Below are 19,302 nucleotides of genomic sequence, written 5' to 3'. Positions count from 1 at the left end.
CGTTTCCACCATCACCCCCGGAAAAAATCCCCCCCCCCCCGAACCGTAAAGGTCGTCAACGTTGTGACGTGCCCAAAAACTACACTACCAGTCGAACGCGAAGCACCATAAAGCTACCGGAATACAGCGCTACTTCCTCTCTTTCGTCTGTTTTTGTGAATTGATATGTGACTGCTCAAAACAAGCCATTTTACCACAGAGACCTCAGGCGAACAACACACACACGCAGCAGGCAGGATGAGTGCTCTTGTCACGGTAGTGAAACGTGACACCCCGAAAGCGTACGTCAAAACGGCGCTCGAACGCCGAGCGACGCCGAATGTGTGACGCCCAGAGACCCCATCGATCGTGTGCCTAAACACCGACGGCAAGCGCGCGCTGCTCTTTCTAGCGTTTATATTATGTATTTATGCACACACTAGCGTTCGCTGGTGCTGCTGCTGCTGCTGCTGCTGCTGCTTCGGTTGTGTACAAAAGGGCAGTGAATGTGGTATTGGTAGGACTGCTTTTGCTCATCACCCAAACAACTAGCCCGTGGGTGTTGTTGTTGTTGTTGTCTGTTGGGCTAGTAAGCGTTCGGTAAAAAAGTGGAGCGTGCGCTCTAAGTGACGGTTGTAAAAATGAATGAATTATGGTTCTGCTCCAGCCCCGTACCTGGTGACGCTTCCGGTTTGTGCGTGCCCTTTCTCTCCCTCGTGAAGATGTTAAGCGTCTAGTGGTAGGAATTTTACAACATTTTTGTGTGGGGAAAAGCAGACACGTTTCACAAGGCTTGTCTTCAATCAAGAATGAAAGAACCCTAGAAGAAAAGCATCAAGCGGATGCATTGGTCAAGCATTTGAACATAAATGTTGTTTTAAACATTATTAACATTAACAAAATTGTTTCATTCATGTAAAAATTTTCTATTACATTGGAAATACTCAGCAAAAAGTGACTTGACGGCTTAAAAGTGAGCGATAGAAGCAAACACAGCAGTCTCGTTTAGCCGACGGCATTTTGTTTCATCACTTTGCATGTGGATAAGAGGGAGGTTGTTTTCAAATTTGGATTGCGGTGAAAAAGAAAATTGTAAAAATAATTTGTTTTATATTTTTAGATTAAGTTCTAACAGATTAGACATCTTTTATTATTCTAAAAAGAAGTCCCTCGAATGCTAAGCAATATCATACTTGTTATACAGAAATGATATTTTGTATTCAATAATGTTGCTAAGGATATAAAAACTATAATGAAAAAGTATAAAAAAAAGTTTAAATGAAATATCTTAAATTATTATTTAATAAAAAAAAACCATGTTTAATGCCAATCTCTTTATCAAGCCAATCCAATATTACAACTTGTTTATCAAACAACGTTCCTTCGCTTGCCTACATGCCCAACACATGTCTTAGCTGTCTTATTCAATGGGCGTTGCTAGATACATGCATCTACATTCCATCCTCCACCTCCATTGCATCATTAGTCATACCAAAAAGATGCCTCCTACCTGCCTGATGCGTATACTTTGCCACGCTACCTCTTATTTTATCGTATACACGCTACATTAATCCATCCAAAAACAGTCAACAATTAGGTGTCTTCGCTGCGGTACACTTCACTCCATTTATATTCCGACCGGTCTGTATGCACCAGTCAGCACCAGGCAGCTAAAACCCACCCGAAAGCGTTAATAAATGAGCGGATGAGATGGAGCAAACTAACAGCTACATTATCACAACGCATTTGTCTTATAAGAATCGGTTAATTAAGCTACAACTCTGATGGGTGAAGATGATTATGATAACCTTTTTTTCACTACGCCCAAGAAATCGTGGATGTATGCATGAGGTCGGTTGCAGCTTTACGGAAAAAAAAACTCGATTTACACCTGAATGTCTATATTTCATGCATCACTGAAAGCAAATCATTAACGCAAAAAGGGAGATTATTAGTAATCTAATTTATTTTAAACTTTTAGAGCAACTTACAACCAAGAAACACCGATCAGGTAATTCAAATTTGGTACGCAACAACGCAAAGGCAATTCGTTATGTTGATTGTATATGTCGCTATTTCGTATCGTTTAAGATGTATTCAACACATACAAATATGGGAAACCGTAAAGAAAATACGTTAAGAAAATGTAGCAGGCAGACAAACAAACAGAAGAACATCGAAAGCGAAAACAAACAAAACTAACGGCACCGGGAAATTTTTAGCAATTCCGTTCCAACCAATTATGTTGTTATTTTTATGAGCAATTTGGAGCCATTAGCCGTTTTTATGCTTCCTAGCTCGCGTTTTTCGATCTGCTGGTTTTTTTTTTCTCAAGCTACCAATCCGTCTCATCGCAGACTTGCCATGCTCTGGCCACCGGTGTGACGATTGAGCGCGCGCGCGGTGCAGATTTCATTCGTTTAACAAAGTTGCGCCCATTTTCGCACCACTCATCGAGTCATCGAGCATTTTGCTACCGTGCCCGTGCGTTTGCGGCACACCTTAGCGCCCTTAATCATCGCCTTAAGGTAGGCAGTTGGAGCTCCAGAAACTTCCATAAAATCGTCACACAAAACAAACGGATGCCGCTGGATGAGCGCAGACATCAACGCTGTGACGGCTGCCGGTTGCAGCATTGCGGTCGGGGAAAATTGGACGTTCGGAACGGGTCCATTCATTTTGGGCAGATTTCGGCTAAAAGAGACACACCCTGAATGTGTAAGGTTGTGGCGTTTGTTTTTGTTTTTTTTTTGGTCCGCAACGTTAACATCATCGGAGGTGCCAGGGTGTTAATAGATGAGCAGACTAGTCGTTTCAAAATTATTAAAAATTATTACATTTCGTTTTAGTCCAATTTTTGCTTTCCCCTTGCTTTCGTAGCAATTTTGGGCGATCAAAATGTGACGATTCCGATTCTGAATTTTCCAGCGAGTGGCATCAATTGGTAACGTTATAATTAAATAAGAAAAACGCAAAAAGACGCCAAAAAACATTTTTCACGCAATTTTGTTATGATTTAGAATTGATCGTTCATTTGATCTACATATATCTTCATAAAATACACTTTAAAATAAAATAACAGAAATGATGAAATGTTGTTTCTATTTCAATTCGAGTTTAGTTTGAAAAGCATATAAATAAGCATATACAGGGTTTTAGAAGTCAGAATCGAATGTCAGCAAAAAAAAATTCAAAAGCTTTAACTGTCAAGAGTTGTTGTTTGACCGCACCGATACTATTTTTCACAAGCGCAATATGATTTTTAATTCGCTCAAGTTGTTTTTTTAGAGGCCTTTCGCATCGTTTTGCAAATTCAAACACGCATTTTGAGAATATATGATTGAGATCAATGCTTTAATGCGTTTTAGCGTTATATTTATGAAATATTACGTATTTATTGTAAAAATGGCGATTTTCTGAGCAAAAGGGTACATAAACATTGTACATGTTTACATACGCTAGTGCTCGTAGCTTTTTGCACAGAAAATTTTATTTTTTACAATAAATACGTAATATTTCATAAATATAACGCTAAAAACGCACTAAATAATTGATTTGTATACAAATAATCAGAAAATGCGTGATTGAATTTGCAAAACAATGCGAAAAACCTCTAAAAAACAATTTTAGCGATTTAAAACTCAGTGAACTGAAGTGAAGGTGAAGCAACTACTTTTGATAGCTAAACTGCATCTTGAGCTTCTGAAATTGTTTTGACATGACATTCGATTCTGACTTGTAAAACCCTGTAACATCGATTAACCTACATATTAAATACATGTTTGATGAGAATTGTTGTAGATTGAACGATTGTATTTATCAAATTGTAAACAGTTCAGTAATGGCAATCCACTTCAACGTCTTTTAATACAATATGTTCTACAATCCATTCCCAATTTCCCAACAACAATCAATAAATACCAATGACTGAGAGAGAACCTCAGTATTCTATCTTGTACAACAAAGTCTCCTGGCTAGCTCCTTCTCTACATTGATTCTTAACGAAAACAAATCCATTCCATTCACAATTTATCTCTTCCGCAGAAACTAATTCTGGGCACAACATGCTACCATAAACTCAGACACACACGCACACACACACATATATATATATATAGTATCCATTCTCAAAGGTGCACAATTTCACCTGCCCTACCTTGAAACCGTTCACATCCGTCTCCGCAGCGAAATTGGCCCGCGCGTGAAATTTACACCCTCCGCGATTGCCACGACTGTCAAAATAGTAAAAATAACACGCGCATTGTACCGAACGGCGTACCAGGCCCAGCGCTGCATCGGTGCAAGGGGTGCCCCCCCTCCCCTCCCCCTGGGTACAATTTTGCGTTTGTTTGCCCACTGTCGAATCGATGTATAAATATTTAACCCATCAACTAATTCAATTTTCACTCGTGCGAGCGGACGGGCGTGCTTGCATAGCCGACGCCATCGCCACGGACGGTTTGTATGCGTCTGACCCGTGTACAGAGATGCGCCGGGACGCCGGGAGTCGAGCACTGTGCCAAACCGTGCACGGTGGCGCGGTGTATGTATACATAAAGATCGTTCTGCAGCCGATTAAGACACCTCGGAATGATACTTATTTCTAACCCATAAATCAAACTCATTCTCACACAGCGTTCAGCATTCACACACACACACGCACACACGCTGCCACCACCACCCACCAACATGGATTGAGATTAGCGCAAGGCATCGGGGTGGTTCTCTTCACTTGGCACCTTTCGGCCAGCGTCATCATCGTCCGCACGGGTGAAATAGAAATGTTCTACCACTCTTGCTTGATTAAACACACTTTGTGAATTGCACTCATTAACACATGCCGGCACTCGCCGTTGCTCCCGCTCGACCGGTGCGATACCTTCTCATAAACTTTGACGGCGTATCGTTCGCACATGGACAGGGCGGCGTTCATTGCGTTCATCAGGCTTCAGGCTTGGGAGACACGGGGCATTGGAGGTGAGCGTGACAAGCGTGACTATGGCCAGCAGCTTCACGGCGTGAACTTTGGTTTGGGGCAAGAAATTGGCACAAGTTTTTCGTACCAGGTTGCCGACATTGAACACAACCAGGAACGTGTAAATAATATTTCAATCAATTGCCATTCGCCATCTGCTTTTTGGTAAAGATGATGATGCTTCCTCTGGCGTTCTCTGTTGATGGTTTGGGGATGATCTTCATACCACGGATAGTCACAAATAAGCTGCTAGGTTCATCATACTCTTCAGTTCAGTCAGTTCAGTCAATTTACACAATATTGATCCTAAAAAAAGAAAGAAAGAAATGCTTAATTCAACGCAAAAAAGTGCTCATTCATTCCCATAACATTGTATGATCTGTTGTACGGCTTGTAATTGAAGTCAATTAATTACCTTCGAGCAAAACCATACCAGCCGAATGGAATTCGACGGATCGAAAGATAAACTAGCTCTTAACCCGTTCAGCCAAACGTCTAAACAACAGTTTAAATGGCTAGAGAACGAAAAAACAACGCTCCAACACAACACAAATTCATCAACCGTTCACCGGGTGGTACCGGGTTGATACATCGTCCACCCAGGGGTATCCACCGGGACATCCATCTTGACAAACCGCCGATTGTTGAACTTACGTACGTGCCTCCACTCGCTCTCTCTCTCGGTCATTTTTCACTGTCCAGCTTCCACCGGAAATCACCTTTCAACGGCCCAACCATGTAGCAGCACGCGTACCCGGCACAGCCCCAGCTCTACCGGCGCCACCTCGTTCGTAGCGTCTAATTTGAATTTTATGCATAAACATCGAATTCCGTGCGGCCACACGGCCCGGCGTTTCGAGCTTCAGTGACGTCTTCAGCCCTCTAATTGTTGGCCCCTTGTTCGGACTGTTTTGGACTTCTGAAGGAGCCTGTTTTGTGCTGGCGAATAACAGCCACCCGTAATTCATCGCTCGAGTTGGACCAGCCCGGAACTACCCCTTTTCGGAACAACAGTGCGTGCGCACTGGAACAACCCTCCCAATCGACAGTGAAGGAATTCACAATATGCAACCCGTCACCCGATTTACGACTGCGGGCGTAATAAATTGATTGAATTAGTCTCACTCAACGTGCATATTCTTAATCATTAAAGTTATTAATGCACGATAAAGATGACAAACAGGCGTCCGACCTACGACGGGACATTACCGGCACATTACCGCGTCCCACATTGTGCTGGCAGTGCTGCGCAGCGTTGAAGGGTAAAACGGTTCCTTTGTGATACGCCTCGAGCACAGGGGGAATGGTGTCACAGTGTCGACCAGCGCACACCGAGCCAAGATGAATGAGCGCTGCCAGTTGGTCGTCAGCAGAATGTGATCGGTTGCCAATGTGACTAGAGAATGCAATGTGGCTTGGGTGCGACATCCGCATCGTTATCCAATCTTGGGAGAACAGAATGAATTCCAATAAATCAATCAAACTAATGCGTGTACGATTATTAATCAAGTGCAATCGGTGTGGCAGGGGTGAGCACTGATTTAACTGGGTACTGGTTGCAGCGCAGCGATTGAAAGTCTCAATGCCACCCGTTGACGACAATCCATCTTGACGACACGATGGGCTGTAAACAGGTTGGCTGTACTGAACAAAAAGTCTAACTTGGCTTGTGGTATAATACATAGGTTCTGTGAAATCTAAAAACTCAGCAGCAAGCAGCAAAAGCAGCAAGGTTTAGAGACAAATGAATTTCAACAAATATTCTTCTTTATTTTCATATGAAATAAAAACAACTTCTCCTGCGGTAAAATTAATGTGTTGACTTAGAAAATACACCATACAGACGAATGACAAATTCCTCCACCCTCTTGTTGCGACAATCAAATGGAAATCTTCTTAAACACTGACAGCCACCGGCAATGTCCATTGCTAGCAAGTGTATTAAGAGGATTTTGACAGAACATTGCCCTGTAGCGTTCTTATCCTCGTCGTAAAAATCCTACAGCAATCATACCTGCTCTCTACCACAGGTGGCAGGTACACTCACATTCCCTCGCAACAAACACGAAGGCCAAAGCCACACACACACACACCGCCGACGACTGATGCTTTCTTTTTGGAGGGTTTTTATTCTGTCACTTTTTGTCCCTCCCACCTTCCCAAGCACTGAGATACCACCTGTGTGATCTTAAAAGGTTATTTCGCAGACAGAAGCGCTGAAAGCGTCTTGCAAGGCGCTGGCGGGAAAGTTTTTGGTTGCCCAAAATGGTTTCCATTTTGCGTTTGATCATCTACAACAGCTCCAGAAACATTCCAGCTCACCTCGAGTCGTAAAACGCAAAACCAACTTTTAACTGTGAGTGCGATGACGCAGTGAGCAAATGTGAAACATTCCAATGAAATCATAACTACTTTCCAGCTTGGTGTACCGTCAGCCGCAGCAGCGATTGTTTTGTGGCGAAAAATCTTTCCAGCGCTTGCGTTTGATGTTACAGCAACCGGGATAGGTGGAACTGGTGGTTGCGTACGACAGACGCAACACAGTACACGTGCGAGATAAACTAATTAGGCAGAAAGATAAAAGAAGCGAATGTGTTTGACATTGTATAGCTTGCATATTGACGTTCTCGGTGGTAAAAGTAGCTTAGAAAAAATATAAATATATTACAAGATACTAAAACATTGCTCATTGGTTGCCCTAATAACAACAGACAAATTCAAGCACATACTTTTGTGTTATCAAATTCAAACAAAATGATTTTACATCGAAATCTTTCCAGGATGAGCCTCACACTTAGTGAAACTAACAAGAGGAATTAATATTAAAAAGAAATAAAATTCAAACGAAATCATAAAACTGTCAAAATGTTCATATTACAGTCTATTTCTTCAGGATAATGCAGACAAGAAAGACTTCAATGTATCTATAAATATTCTTCATCACATAATTGATATGCAAGCTCACAACTTCCACCCAACCTTTTTGTCGTGAACTAGCAACATTTCTCAGTGCTTTTACTCTTTCCGTCTATTGTTTTCCTTCCCTAATGATTGATGTTACCAGATGGCCACTAAATAGTAAGCTGTATGCATAAATATACGACCACCACACAAACACAAATCCATTCGCCCAAAAGCACCGTCACCCGTTGCTCACGGCCGCTCGGTGGACAAGCGGTGGCAAGCGAAGGGAACAGAAATATAGTGCCACCGAGCACGCTGGCTAGGAGAAACTGGTGTGACCATTGTGACACACCGGACAAAAGCTGATCATGCTTTTTCTTAAATAAACAACATCCCCTCCCAGTTTGCGGAATGGCATTCTTCAACGACCAATGGCCAAGGCCATCCTTCAAGCGCATCATTCCTGCACTCCCGTGCAAGAAGCAGCGGCTCCTCTGACCCGTGTTGCTTGCTGCAATGGTGGCATTATTCCGCTCTATTACGAGCTTCCATCCGAAAAGAAGAAAGTCCACACCAACACTATTTCGCCCGTAAAATCCATTTGCTACAATTGCGCTGACTAACAGCAGCTCGACACTGAGGCGAGGGACCAATGTCATAGAGTGGCGAGCGGCGACAGACAGCACACACACACACACATACACAAAAAATGCACCACACCACTTTCAGCAATGTCAATAAATCGTGGACCGCCGCATCCAATCCTTCTCTTTCTAGTTTTAATCATTGTCTTTCTCTCCGAGCCCGTCCAATGTGCTGTGTGTTTCGCGGCTGGGTAAATTTTCTATTCACAGCTCCCATTCGGCTGGGTTTTGTTTTGTTACCAACACTCACACACACACACACACACACACACACACACACACACACAGGCACACTTCTTCGCTACGAGTGATACCAGTAACTGTCAGAAAATCCAAATATATTGTGTATATAAGAATTTTCCTTTCCCAGCATGTCCGGAAAATGTCCTGACCCGTCGATCCTGCTCTGCTCTCTACGGTGCGCGCTGTTCGTTGGTTCGAGGGGTTTTTTTTTTTTCTTTGGTTTCGCGTTGCATCTGCATTGGCCACCGGGCGTTCGGCGCGGGGATGTGGAATGGGGTATGAGATAGTTTTGCTGAAATTGTACACGTTTCTACCAGTTTGCTGCGTCGTTTGTGTGTCAGGGAGGGAGAAAGGAAATGCACGAACCCCCCCCCCCCCCCGCGCTTAGTGCTCCGGTGTGGAGCAGCCTCGCGTTTGATGTACATTTTCTCATGGCTTGCTGAGCATTTCCAGTCGTTGGCTGGAAAGAAAAACGATCATCAATACAATCTGCCGGCCGGGATGGATGGACAGGATGGTGTTTGAGTGTGTTCGTGACTCCACCCAACTTTGCGCAATTGTATTTCAGAAAGTGATTTCTTTTCTTGGATGGATTGTTTTGTTTTATTTACTTTAGACATTGGTATATTTATTTTTAAACATTTCCATTCTTATAAACAAAATTTAGAAATGTACAACTATCAAAAAATACTATTAATTGTAATCGTATGACGCTGTATTAAAATTGATAGTTAGTTATAAAAAAGTGTTTTTACCCTCTTCCTTCAAACTCCGCAATAATGTTGAAAAATGCATGACAAATACAAAATAAGATCTAACTGTAATTCTTTTCATTATTTAATTATAATTTTAAGTCTTGAGAGTCTCATGTTTTTTTATACATATCAAGCCTTACAAATATTTCAATTAATTTAATTTTTTTCAATTCTAATACATTTTTTAATGCTTTCTACGATAGAATCGTCCAAAATAACTTACCACTACGATGCGCTGATTACATTGTTCAATTGCTAAAACCAATTGCTTCCGCGAGCATTATGGGCATGCACACCCAATCCCCGAATCGTGTCGGAAAGTTTATTTATGCATCCCAGCACCTCCTCAGCCCCCTTTTTTCCACACGCTACTCACCACCTACTCACCTGTTCGCTGCGTTTGTAATCGTTGCGAATTAAGTATCCCCCGCGGAATACGGAAGAAAACATAAAATATGGTTAAGAACAGCGAACAAGCGAAAAAAAACATACTTTAAGATTTTATACTCCTTTCCGTCTTTCCAACCGGGCGGTGCGACGACTACAGGTTGGAAAAGTGAGGGAATAGGGAAGGTCTATAAAATTAGCCCCTTTACAGTGATTAGTTTAAAATGCCAAACGGCAAGCGCTGGTGCACGAGATGCGTTCTACGCTGGTATGTGACAGCCTTTTTTTTTTTTTTTGCTCTCCAAACGAATCTCGGACAGATGGAATGTGTGGTGCTGGGTTGAAGGAAGGTGAGGTGAACTTTTTCCAAGGTCTCCAGTCGACCATTGGAATGAAGATATAAATCTTCAAAGCCAAATTTGCTCCCGCTAGAGAACCGGAACTGAGGCGCCATACTTACGCCAGCGAAGCCGGCAAGTAATGCGCGATGTACACACACACACACACACACCCCAACGACTAATTAGTGTAAGTAATTTATTCGTCAATTTATGGTTCGCTTTTGAGGTAAATTGCTCGTTTAATTGAGCTTGTTTTATGAGGGATAATTTTACAAGATGGTGTGAAGAAGTTCCTTCGTTTATTCAAGCAAATGCCCAATAAAGTGGATGCTTAGTAAACGCTCGTAAAAAAAACTAAAAATATGAAACAAATATCTGCATCACTGGTGCATCCTGACACACCGCTTGTTTCCTTACGTTTCTCCCAAAGATCGTTCAGCTTCACGCAATCCGCCACCAACCGCCTGCCCATCAAAACCCGCTTTGATTGAGTGATTGCAGTTGAGGGCAGCTATAAAAACCACCGTCAAACCGTCGTCTTTCGACATCAACGGGGTACGTTGAGGCGGAAAAACACATGCAAATTTTGCATCCGCTGCCCCCGCCGCCCCACACGTGCTTCCAGTGCATGCATTTTTAATTAGATTCCTTCCACACCAGGGCGCAAACCGGGTAGGAATGGGGGCGGAAACGCGCGCCACACGAAACAAGGTCAGCAAATATCTGTCCGTTGCAGAATCGTTGATGGAACCATTTGCGGTGGCAAAACATTAAAAAAAAACCTGATGTTTCTTCATCCGAAAGGGAATGTGTGTCTGTGTGTGTGTGTTCAACGCTTGCAAATCACATCCACGTCACGGATCACTTTTAAAACCGTCAACGGGACGGGATTGCAGTTCTCCCTCGTACCCGCTCTCCGATTACCGCACGGCTGGATTGGAGTCCCTTTGGCAGTGCCAGCGCGGCCAGCTTAACTTGTCTATCAAGCCGCTCGCCGTTCCAGCACACATTCAGCTCATCTTCGCTCTGCCACAGCGCCCAAGATGCACAAGGGCCAAGGCAATAAGCCGGTTTCTGTTTCAGTTTTTGACGGAACTGAAAACTGTGCGCCTTCAGGACGGGTGAGTGACAAGAGTTAAAGCTGTTTGAAAATATTTATTAAGAAATCGGGCGCTCGTTTGATATGTTTTCTTGCACCCTGCTTGATGCGCGCCCGTACAGTTGCGTTCATTATTGCTTTTCTTTTCTACTGCGCTGTATTTTACAACCAACACATTCATCCTGTTCCGATGTTTTCGTATTTTTTTGTTACTTCTGTTGCACATTAGAATTGTTGTGCAAAATCACACGAAACTGGACAGGCTCGAACCCTTCTTCGTGACGGGTGATGGGTTGATGATGCCTGCCCAAGAGGCCCGCATCCGCAACAACACTTTATGGGCGGTTATGTTTCAATGCAAAAACCCTTCCTCACACACGGCCACGGTCAAGTTATGTTTCCTGTTTCGCAGTGTGAAATAGAACACGTTGCTAGAAACCGTACACCCGAACATCCGTCCCAAGACCCAGGACCGCAGGAATACAAAAATAAAATAAAAGAATCTGATCCACACTCACACACGCTCACCGTACACGCCTCTGCGCCTCTGTGGACGTAGTAAATGAAAACGAAACATAAAAACTGGATAACTAGTTCACGGTGCCATCGGTGTGGTTTGCCGTTCCCGGGCTGCTCACCGGGGGAAGGCATCCCTTGGAGGATGCATCTTATCAGCTTCCCTTTTCTTGGGCCACTTATTGCTCTGCAGAGAAGTGGCCGCGGTGAGTCAATGTAATTCTTCCTCCTTTGCTTGGACTTAAAAATAGCTGCCGAGAAATATGTTCCACTGGAAGAAGCAGCGCATAACTGGATTAGCTTCACTGTTTTGCCATCATATCAAAATCAAATCTGACTTACATCACTTTCCGCCGAACGATGCAACGTGATCGTCAAACATGATCTTGTTTTTTTTTTGCTTTTCTTTCTTCCGCAGCATGTTTTGTTCTTTCCGTTCTGTGGGCAGGCTACAGAAAACATGCAAAAACTAAAGGATAATCCTACCCCAACACGTGATGGATTGAGTGACAGCGGTTGTGACGTGATGGCATTCAGCGTAATGGAATGAAGCCGCGGTACCGGAGGGGAAGCAAAAAAAGCGTAACAAGAGCGTCCCTTTTTGCTCTCTTCTCCCTGTACGATCGTACGGTTCGTTTGCGGTCCGAAGCTCTTCGCGCTCGCTGTTTGCAACGGGTTGACATGCAGATTACTTCATTCAGGGGGGAGGAAGAAATCATCAGTTGCATTAAGTGGTTAATTTTCTGTAGAATTTTTTAATTAAAATATTTGAAGCTTTATGGCCGGACTCGTTGGCGGTGGATCGGAGCGCGTCGTATGGGTTTTGTTTTCATCCACCAGATCCACCAAAAGTACTCATGATTCAGCCCGTGCTGTACTGGGAGAGAAACGAGCTGCAAGGAAGTTTTGTATTTGACGTGTTACAGTACATGTTTGTGTGTGTATGTGATTGCAAATGCAGATTGCTACTAGCAGCTGCAGAGCCCCTCCAGCTCCACCGAGGCCGGCTGGTAATTGTGACCTTATGCTAAGGCAGCACACAGCACCAGGACATGGATTGCATAAATTTATGCAATACACACTTGCAATTATCCTCGAACGCTCCTGGCCCTCGGAAGGATGTCTGACATTGCTCGGGAGAGTGTGTGGGGCACAGGAATGGTAATGGGTCGAGCCATGTCGTGTGAATGGGTGAGAAAAAGTAAAGCAAAAAAAAAACACACACGATGCACTCGCAAACTCTCTTTCTCTCCTTCACAAACAGTGCCGGTACTGTTCGGAATTTATCGAGCGGAAGTAACAATCGGAAAATGTTGCCTGTAGATTAAAATATAGCGATAAACTTTGGGGGAGCTGTAAATTTTCACCAACGCCAAGTTTGCATCTTAATGATCATTAATGCAGTAGCCAACTTTGTGCCGAGATGTATTGCATGTTTGGCCATTGTTTTTGATGTTTCGTTTGCTTCGGGGGGCTGTTGTTGGTGCGGCTGGCCGGGCTTGCCCGGGTGGGGATGAAACCAGCTGTAATTTAAATTGTGAGAAATGGTAAAAAAGAAACTCAATTAAAACGCAGTCAAAGCAATAAAACTAAACGTACAACAGTTGTAGTAAGGTTAAAAATAAGTAAAAACAACTGCAACATTAGCTTTTTGATAGATTTCATACAAAATAATGAAACCATCATAACTTTACTACAAATTTTAATTCCTCCGTATATTTCTCCCATCACATTCCGGCCGAAACGATGACATACCTCATCATAACCTATTAACAATCATTAACATCTTTCCCTCCGATCATGCCTCCCCAATGTTGCTCAGGATCGGCTCATTTCCTTTGGGCCAGAGTGGACCATCTTAATACCGAAATTATCTTCACCTCACCAACCTCGAAGAATCTGTTCTCATCAGCGTATATCATGAGATTAAATTTATCATTCACATTTCGTCGATCGTCGTTCGTCGTTTGTCCATTTGTCAGGCTTGCAGCAGCAGCAGCACTCGGAACGATCGTCAAAGAAACGGGTTGATCGTTTGATCAGCAACAGCAGCAGCAGCAGCATCGCATGAAGCCAAACGGGAAGCTATGCTGCCGTCCATCGCACTGCCCATCATTAGGCGGACAATAATAATTAAAACTAACGATCAATATTTTTCAACAAATCCTACTCTTGCATGCGGTTTGAGCGTATTCCAATCGCTAACGCTTTAAAAAAAATGCGTCGAAAAACCATCGTCGTTTTGTGTCATTGCTTTTTTTCCATTCCGTTCCGTGAAACAGTGATAGCAATTCATTTCCGTACAGAAAAAAAGAAAGAATGAAACAGGCACCTGCCAGTGGGCTAAATCTATCTTGCATTTGTCTTCCCGGTGGTGTATGCGTGTGAACCAGTGTGTGTGCATCTCCCACGCTAGGTTCTCGCACTTTGTTCTAAAAAACAAGCAGCAATTATCATGTCTGCGAAGCGTCGGATCAGAGCGAAGCGCGCTAACGATCCCTGTACGCGCCCTCGTAAATCAATCGCGATCGAAAATTAATTTCTTTATTAAATGCATCGTTTGGCCCAGTGCAACTGCACGGGAACGTCACGGGATGCAGCATGCAAAACCATGCTCGGCGGAAATGTGTGAAAGTGTACGCGCTCGCGCTTGCTGCAAATAGAGCCCTGGACACATGAGTCACTACCGATGTGGCGAGCTTGTGCCACTAAGATGAAGTGTTTATGGGCACGCAATCCGAAAAACGTCATCATTTAACTCGACCGGGAGGGATGATGGCGATGCCGTTTGCAGACCGCAGTGACTTACAAGCGATGAGTTATTCGAGTTAATAAAACTAAACTTCAAGCGCACTGCAAAAGATGAATGTTTACAGTCAACCGGTTAAAGAAACTACAAAGTTGAGCGCACAATGCCTGAACCACTGCAGCCGGCATTGAAGCGCATCTTGTTCATCCCATATCGAGTGCATCGTGCATCGTTTTTCGCAGAATTTGAAGCCTCCCTTTTTTGTGCCGGCAAAAGCAGTTTGGCAAGATTTAATTCTTTCAAAGTGACTTAAACTACCCGGCTGCGGATAGCGGGAGGGCGGGAAAAATACGATACATCCTCACCCGTACGGAGGCGAACCCATCACTCGATCGCACAATGCACCACCGGCTGATAAGCATTCGCGATTCATCCGTATTTTTTTTTTCGCAGTAACAAGAAAAGCGAACCCTCCCGAAGCCCTTTTTAACTTTACCGATACTTGGCTTTTTTCGGTATTGTTTCATTTTCAATAAATTATCGATTGTTCCAGTCCGGGACGGAGCCACTCCTGATCGCACATAATGGTAAATCTATGTCCCGAAATGCTGAGAAAGACGTTCACCGCCCGTCGCTGCCGGCTTCGTGCGCAGGGTGCATTGCCGCCTTCTCCCATTATGCCTTCGATTCGTTTGATGCTGAAGAAATGCTGTTGCTGCTGTTGGTGGCGTGTCCACCGGCCTCGTTCTTGCATACGGCTGCTTGTCGCGCAAGCTCACCTGTCGTGGCTCTTCACCATAAATCCTGCCCCGGCTTCGGCCTTCGCTTTAAGCAGATCATGCATCCCGGTAGATCGCGCGCGCGCTCGCGGGATCGCCTTCATCCTTTTGTTTCTGCTGCTGCTGCTGCTGCTGCTGCTGCTGGACGAGTTTTGTTTATCGTGAGCGTTGGCAGCGTTGTGCCAACCGTTTTGCGATTAATACTATTTACCGATACCGTCACGAACTGAATTTTGCTTGGACGTTTTGCCCGAAATGCCAAGGAATGCCGAAAAACGGGCACCACGGGTCTTCGCGGAGTGTGCTTATGTGTGCCTGTGAGAAAAGTCACATGCAATCGGGTGAGCCGTGAGCCCGGACCGAGAATCCAATCAGGCTGGATTTCGCCTGCCCCCGACACCCGACTGCCTCGGTAATCGGCCAGCACGGCTAAGGGACGGCAGAAGGACGATCGAAAATGCACCACCAGGTTTAAAACAATAAAGGCAGCGCATAAATCTTGCCGAATTCGTGGACCCGCGATAGCATCAAGAATTTCTGACGTCACGCGTGTGAAACTTTCAATCGGTCGGTTAGTTTGGATCGTTTTTGAGTATTTGAAGCATTTTCGGGTGGTGAATTGTGTTGTATCCTATATTCATTTCGATATTTAACAAACAAATTGTAAACAAACGCGTATTTAAACAAAACATCCCTTTTCTTTAATGTTTTTTCCGAACTTTTGTGTAATAAAATTGAATTCAAAACCATTTGAATGCTAAACAAAAGCATAGTTCCTTAAGAGATTTGAAGGATCTGATATCACATTGTAACATTTACTAATTTCTACCCAAGATGACCGCTTTACAATGCAAGCAATTGATGTTCCCTCTTGTACTTCAAGCAAAACATACCGTTTAATTTAATAAACATACACTAACAACGTTATAAATACGAGTCCACCCGTTTAATGGACTGCTTGAAAGCTTGCTCTGGCTTCCCCTTGCTCAATGTGGCAGCTTTTTCCTTCCCAAAAATGCTACCGTTTGGCCGTGCAGGCTCCATGGAATGTAAAACACCATGCAACATTCATTTACGATAAACATGGCCAAACCTCCAACAGTGAGGTTTCACTGTGAGGTTTTTGCTTCTCGGGGAACGAAGCCAAGAGAGACAGAGAGAGAGAGATTGTAGGAATAGAAAACGAATGCAATGAATAGTACCGATCACTTCGGGAGGGGTTCCGGAGGGGACACTCGGTACACGCGCAACAAGTGTCTTTCATTTTAAATGCCTTCCTTTCCCAAACGGCATACGGTACAATTTTTCCCTTTCAACGTTAAATTCAAACCGTCCCCCCAACCGATGAGCCGATGTCGCTTGTTCACATGTAGTCCCAGCCCAACCATTGACTGGCTGAGGTTTGGTTTGTTTGTCTTCTTTTTTTATCCCAAAATCACATAAAAACTGCAAGCGCAACTAACTTTCCAAAGGGCTGGGACAAGAGGCTCTTCTTCAACACCACCCACCCAAAAAAACGCTCCTGCTGAAGTGCGTCGGTCCAGAGAGTCATCACATTTGTGGCAAAACAAATAAACATCCTGCTCGGGTATCTCCTACGGCTTTTCCTGATGCTTCCTTCAGTACTAGTCTTCTACTTGGCTGTCACACGTTCACCATCACAAAAGGGCATCGGAACTGCAAGAACTGCATCCAGCACTCCAGCACACACACACACTCTGCATGCTGGGGAGAATAAACGACTTCACTTTCAATAATAGAAACCAATAACAGGCCGGCCAGTAATAGACGTCCTATTAAGGTTTATTATTTTATACCATCCCTTGGTCCCGTTGCGCAACCGACTCGACTGCTGCATGCTAAACAAACTGTAGTACATCTCGGTCCCCCTCCGGCGGAGGCGCTCGTCTGTGTCCAATTCGTCTGTTAAACAACAAAAAACCACATGCAGACGACCGTCCGTTGTCCCTTTGGTACATCGTTCGGAAGTGATTCATTTCGGGCCCCAGTATGCCCATGAATCTATTACAGTTTGATCCACAGAACACAGGGCAACTGCGTTCAACGCTCAATTGCATCAACGTCCAGTGACGATGGTCAGGCATTCGGTCCCAACACGTCCTAATGCATCCTGCACTACGAACGGTGAGAAACGAATCATTCTTGCGATTTATTTCCCAACAACCGTTCCCACTGGATGGATGAAATCCACCCGGAGGGAGGTTTTGCTGCGACAAAAGTGAAGCAGCCGGCTGCATCTTTCTCCCACCCACGGGTTCTCAATTTTCGGTAGCGTCCGAGTGCACTCCGTCACTTGACGGCTCATTCTTTCAGGCGCTCGATGACTTCAAATCTCTGCCAATTTGCAGCCAAACGTTTGCCTTCCCGCACGCTCTACATGAGGCGTGGGGCACGCGCGACAAACCAAAACTACTGACTGACAGCTGGCCTCGGAAAGCATTATTGCATCCTGCGATACCTACGTCCTCACCGTTAGGCGGGTAAATCTTTAGCATCATCGTTATCGTTCCGCAAGGCGTACGATACGCTTCGCAGCGAGAGACACTCTACCGAAAAAGGGAGCGCTTGCGAGCAACACTGTACGGCTGTAGCCGCGTACTAGGAGTTCTTTCGGGTGCATCGTGAAGGATACGTTGACCACACGTTGGGCTGGCTAAAGATAGATGACCGCACCGACAACGGCCGGTCCGGCGTACCGCGATGCATCTGGTCGTACACGCTTCAAATTGAATGACTGTGTTGTTCCCCTGTGTGCACGCGCAGCAAAGCAAAGCAGACAGGACAGGGCGTATTGTGCGTTTATGCAAATACATATTTCCCGTTGATGCAGTTTAAATGCCATCCATCGTGTCTCGATGGATGCCAACCCCAGTGCCAGTGGGGAGTAAGGCATCCTGGGCCTGGGAAACGGTTGCGCCTGAACGGTCCGAACGCTTTGCTTTTCTCCAAGGGTTTGTCTTCATTCCGAATGGGAGGAAAGGATGGTCCCCGGTATACGACGAAGATGTCAACTCGTACATTTGAATGCCTTCCTTTTGCCTAGCTCAGTGCTTGTTTTGATACCGCACTAACCTGCTGGTTAGATGGATCGCATACATGACAACGATTGGGGACCACTTGGAGTGCAGCACAACTGCAGCAAACGCAAACGCAATGTACGACATGATTCGGAAATGTGTTTCCGAAACAGCAGGAACAAGATCGAAAGAAGAAGGATAGGAACGGTAGTAGCAGCAGCAGCCGAAAAAATATAACACGCATAGAGGAACCGACCGTATCCTAACGGTGGCAACCATATCAAGAGTGTCCGAGGCCGCCTTCGCACTGCAAGCCAATCGTAAAACAATCATACTGAAACAGAAACAATGAAATAATCATTGTGGTTTTAAGGTCCGAAAGATTGAATTGTTTTAGGTTTAGGGGGATGGAGACGGACGAGACCGAACCCGTGCCGGGAATGCCCGGAGACGGACGAGCCACTAAACAAGACTGATGAATTTTAGGGCAGATTAGGTACCGGCGTGCTTACCGGTCTGGACTGTTGGAGACGTGTTGGTAAGGTAAGATTTTATGACTCCAAACCTCCCTCATCCACCCAGAGCCTCCATGTCCTTGCACATGAAGTGGAGAGACGTGCGTTTTACGTTTGGCATGCTGTGAATGTGAAACGAACGCATCATGCCGGCTCTCGGTTGGAGAACGCACGACGACGACGACGATGATGATGATGATGATGATGCGTCTGCATGTCTGCATGCTCAAGTGTCGGGCAAAGAGTGGACACCGGGCACTAATGGCACTAAATAGTTAAAGGGATCAATATTTATGATGCCATTTGATAGAGCTGGTAATAATTTACGGTGATTTATTGGACGAACATAATTGTTTTAAGTATCCGGGTTTTTTTCTG

Source organism: Anopheles merus, chromosome 3R (genome assembly GCF_017562075.2).
Source record: "Anopheles merus strain MAF chromosome 3R, AmerM5.1, whole genome shotgun sequence".
NCBI lineage: Eukaryota > Metazoa > Arthropoda > Insecta > Diptera > Culicidae > Anopheles > Anopheles merus.
The sequence above is the reverse complement of the archived record's forward strand: the minus strand, read 5'-3'. Positions refer to the sequence as shown.